Source organism: Sminthopsis crassicaudata, chromosome 2 (assembly GCF_048593235.1).
Source record: "Sminthopsis crassicaudata isolate SCR6 chromosome 2, ASM4859323v1, whole genome shotgun sequence".
Lineage (NCBI taxonomy): Eukaryota > Metazoa > Chordata > Mammalia > Dasyuromorphia > Dasyuridae > Sminthopsis > Sminthopsis crassicaudata.
Window position 1 is genome coordinate 477,898,816 of NC_133618.1, and position 5,000 is coordinate 477,903,815.

Sequence of the window (5,000 nt, forward strand, 5' to 3'; positions counted from 1 at the left end):
GAAGAAGAAACTGAGGCCCAGAGAAAGTAAGTCATAAAACAAGAAAAAGAAATTGAAGGAATTAGGAGAGGTAATAAGGAAACAAAACTATTCCTTTTTAAGATGATATGATAGTATGCTTAGGGAATCCTAGAAAATCAGCTAAAAACTGATTGGAACAATTAATAACTATAGCAGAGTTACAGAATATAAAATAAAAACACATAAATCATTAGCATTTCTATATATTACTAACAAAGCCAGTAGCCCAGTAGCAAGAGATAGAAAGAAAAATTCTATTTAAAATAATTATAGACAATATAAAATATTTGGGACTCTACATGCCAAGACAAATCCAGGAACACAATTACAAAACACTTTTCACACAAATAAAATCAGATTAAAATAAATAAATAAATAAATATATCAATTGTTCATGGATAGGCTGGGCTGATATTTTTTTAAGTCAATTGGCAAGGTCACACAAATAACAAGTGACAGAATCAGTATTGCAATTCAGATTATTCTGATGCCAAATTCAATTATTTTTCTATTCTACTACAGTGCCTCCAATAATATCACAAACCTCAATTCATTCAACATTTGACAACTACTGTGTGTAAGGCACTGTGTTAACCTAAAGAAATCTTAAAATTTAGACTTTACCTAGTCTATCAATCAATCAGAAAAAAAAACTTATTACATGTCTGCTGCATGTTACACTTCCTGATAGGCACTGTGAATAATACAAAGTATGGGACAGAATAAAATATTCCATATCTGTCAAATGTTATATCTATGAAGCATTACTTGAGCAGAGCATTTATGGAATTCAAAATGGTATATATCAAAGTTAAAGAACTAAAAAGAATCTTGGGTCACAACAATGGCAAGATGAGATGTCAAGACTTAACTAAGAGAAAATAAACCCAATTATAACCTACATTAAAGCCCATCATAGAAGAGATTTACTCAACAATCCCATTCTGCATGCTAGACAATTTTCTTATCAGCATTAACAATTAAATAACAACAACTGTTTTGGAATTAATGCTGCCCAATATAGAATGGAAACTCACATCTCTCAGATACCATTGTTAACAAGATGGAATCTCTTGGATCTGCAGAATCATTTGGTTAAAGAGAGCAGTTCCACCATTTATATCTGTTCTACATCTAGCTATAGGGCCATGGACCTATGGAATCATAAAAATGAAAAGGAAAAGATGAGGAGAACCCAAGAATTATTGTAGAGATATTTTAATTAGTTTTGATGACTTCACAAACAGGGAAGCTAGGTGTAAACTGACCCCCATTTCAAAGCAGATGGCATTTTTCAAAGTAGAAACCAACTCATTGGCTCTGAAAAGTTCAGAAAATTCCTCAATATGGAAAACCGTTAATAACGAAACTTCATTTAAAACAAAGTTAGAAGATCTAGATCAAAAGATATAAAAGCAATCCACCCAATAAACTACTAAGGTGGTAGTATCTAAAATTTTCTTGGAACCTTCAAAATGACAAAGATTATATCATCAGAAATAATAATATGTCTTATTTAAATAATGTTGATAATAATAATGATTTTGTATGTGTACAGAAGTTTAACAGCAAAAGTCTTACAGCAGTAACTTTTTAATTTATTTATAAAATTAAAACTTAAAAAGGCACTACAACTTTTGGGATGCCAGAAATGCTTTAATATTTAGAAAGGACTTTTCTCCCAACAGCCTTGTGAATTAGGTGTCAGTATTTTTATCCTGGTTTCAGAGGTGAGCAAACTGGCACCTCTGAAGTTTTCATGATGTTCTGAAGATCACAAATCAGAGAATATCAAAGATGAGGAAAGCACCTCAGAGGTCACTGAATCTAATATATAACATCCCTGAAGAGTGATCTTCTAACTTTTCCTTGAAACTTCCACTGAAAAGGAACCCACAAACAAAACAACAACTAGAAACAAATTTGATGTATCCAATGGGGGATGGATAAATATATCATGGTATATGAGAGAATCAATAGAGAACTGACCTCAAAGCCTGGAAGGCCTGAGCTTAAGATCTACCTTTGACATATACTGGCTATATGACTTCAGGCAAGACACAGCTTCTCACCTTAAAACTATAAATTGCAGAGAAAGTACCAACCTGTCCTTGAAGCAGGAATTTCCTTACTTAAGAATATCTGATATCAATAAAATCACAGGTTCAGTCCCTTTTCTTATGTGAATGTTATAAACTATCAGCTTGCCACAAAAATTACCAATCTGAGGAATTCCAAGAGAAAGAATGGAAAGATTTAGATGAATAGATGAAGATTGAGGTAAGAAGAATCAGAAGAATAATGTGTGCAAGGATTACAATATTGTTAATGAAAAAAAGACTAGAAGGAAGTCAAATTCTGATCAATTATAATATTATCCTCAGTCCTATAAAGGGATAATGAGCTTACACTTCCATCCTCACAGTAGAGAGGTGGAGGACTACAACTATGCAATGTGGTTAACATGATCAGATCTCATAACTACATCCATTGGTTTTGACTAAATATATTGAATTTGGGTTACAAAGAAAATATCTTTGTCTATTGAGAGTGGAATGGAGCTAAGAGGGAGAGATTGTGACATCAAAACCAAAGACAATAAAATTTTACAAAGAAAAAAAAAATAAAGGAACTTACTACTTCCCTAGACAATCCATTCTATTTCTAGATGATTCTAATTATTAGTAAGTTTTCCCTTATGTTGAGTCTGCAATCTCGACATCCAGTTGTTCATGGTTCTACTGGGACCTTGTGGACCAAATCTAATTGCTCTTCTATGAAAAAGGCCTTTAAATTACTCATGAATAACTATAATAATAGGTAGTATTTACATAATAGTTTAAGGTTGCAATGTGCTTTGCATATGACATCTCAGCCAATCTTCACAGCAAGGTAATTATTATCCCTTTTTACAGATGAGGAGTTAACTCACTCCCTTTACCAAGATTACACAGTTAGTCTAAGTCTGAGACTGGAATTGAACTCAGGTCTTCTTGTCCAGCACTCTCTCTACCATATCATTTTGCTGACTATTTTGAAGATGGTTACTTGTCCCTGCTTCTTGATTTTTCTCTCTTCTTCAGGCCAAACAGGCTCAGGCTCCTTAATTAATCCTTAAATGATATGGTCTGTAGGTCCATTTACTTCTGTAAGATTATATTAAAACTGTGGATACAAAAAGGCACAAAGACCTTCCACCTGGAAGTCTGGAATCTCTTTTACCCCCAGTACACTTTCTCTGCCTGGCTGAAAGAGCCATCTTTCTGAAGAATAATGTTCTCCCAATTAAATAGCACTCCTTCCTTTCCCTACAAATGGCCTCATCTCTCAGAAGCCCTATTCCCCAAGATCATAGATTAGGATGACTCCCTTCTCTTTTTCTAGATCTTAATAGATGCAGATAATACTGTTAGTGTCTAGTCATTTTCTGGTGGTATTTGACTCTTCATGACCCCATTTAGGGTTTTCTTGACAAAGACACTGATGTGATTTGCTATTTCATTTCACCCCATTTTACGGATGAGAACATAGGCAAATAGAATTAAGTGACTTGGCAGGGCCACATAGCCAGTGAGTGTCCGAGGTCAGATTTGAATTCAGGAGGAAGAATCTTCCTTATTTCAGGCCTGGCACTCTATCCACTTATCCACCCAGATGCCCGATCATACATACTGTCCTTTTGACTACATCAGGTTCTCTGTGAATGGGCGGAAATGAGTATTATGTCAATGCAGTTTCAGACTTGTGAATGGCTCAAGGATTGAATTAAACTACTGAGAAGTTACACATTTTCAACCAACTAATCACATTTTATTGCACTTTACTTAGACATCAATACAATGACATTAACTCTTTGGTCCATACAATCTATGGGGAAATGGTCTAAGTTTAGTCCTGTGAAATGTCTATTTGCTTAAATAGAAAGACTTGTGATGATATTAAAAGAGGAAGCATAAAAAAGTTCTTTTTCCCCATGTAACTGTTCCCTTTCTAGTTCTTCATGCAACAGAATTCATTCTTTAATATAAATCTATGGGCCTAGTCCCAGTTCATGTGACCTAAAAACTATTCCAAGGTGTAAAGGTACATTTTCTCACCCAGGAAAACCTCTGCACTTTCATCAACAATCCCAAAGAGCTTCAGCTAATTGTTTTTTTCTCCTACAAGAGGTCTAATGTATGCCAAGGTTAAATACTTAAAATTCACACTTTGGTGACAGAGAATAGTGAAAAAGTTGGTGCAGTTGTCCAGTGTAAGGAGGAATAAGCAAATACCAGGTGAGAAAAAAGGAAGTGCACCTTGATAATGTATTGGTGACAAGTGTGCAAGGTTGAAAGTCAGTGAACATCTTCAATTTCCCATACACTTAGGGGTTTTTAAATTTTAAATATTTCCCCCACCTTCTAGTCCAAAAGTAATAATCAGTAAGTCAGCCACTTAACTTTCCTATGGTTCACTTTCTCCACCTGTGGAATGAGCCTGATTATATAGTCAATAGAATTTATTAAAATAATATTTCTCCAAAAAATTCATACGTCCTTCAAACATTTCTATTTCTGTTGGCATCACAGTGATTGCTCCAGTCATCCAGATTTGTAACCTTAGGCTTACCCCCCAATCCAGTCTGATACAATCTTTGTTAACCCTACCTTTATATTTCTTATATCCATACCATTTACACCACACACACACACACACACACACACACACACACACACACACACACACACACACACACACACACACACAATCTAAACACTAGATCAGACTTTCATTGCTCCTAGCCTGGATCATTGGTATATCTTCCCAACTCTGATCTCCTCTCTTCAATGTCCTCCACTAAATTGCCAAATTGACACTACTACAATACAGATCTGATCATAGAAATTCCTTACTCAAAGATCTTCCATGTTGTACATGTTGTATTCTCTCCCCCCCTACTCTTCTCCTCACCCACACCCATATAAAGTCAGCTTCCC

At 34.9% G+C, this 5,000-nt stretch overlaps 1 protein-coding gene across 14 annotated transcripts in view; it reads right to left on the reverse strand.

Moving 5' to 3' along the window:
* Positions 1–5,000, reverse strand: part of ZNF536 (zinc finger protein 536) — a 578,037-nt gene that overhangs the window by 418,533 nt on the left and 154,504 nt on the right. The gene's annotated exons all lie outside the window — the stretch shown is intronic.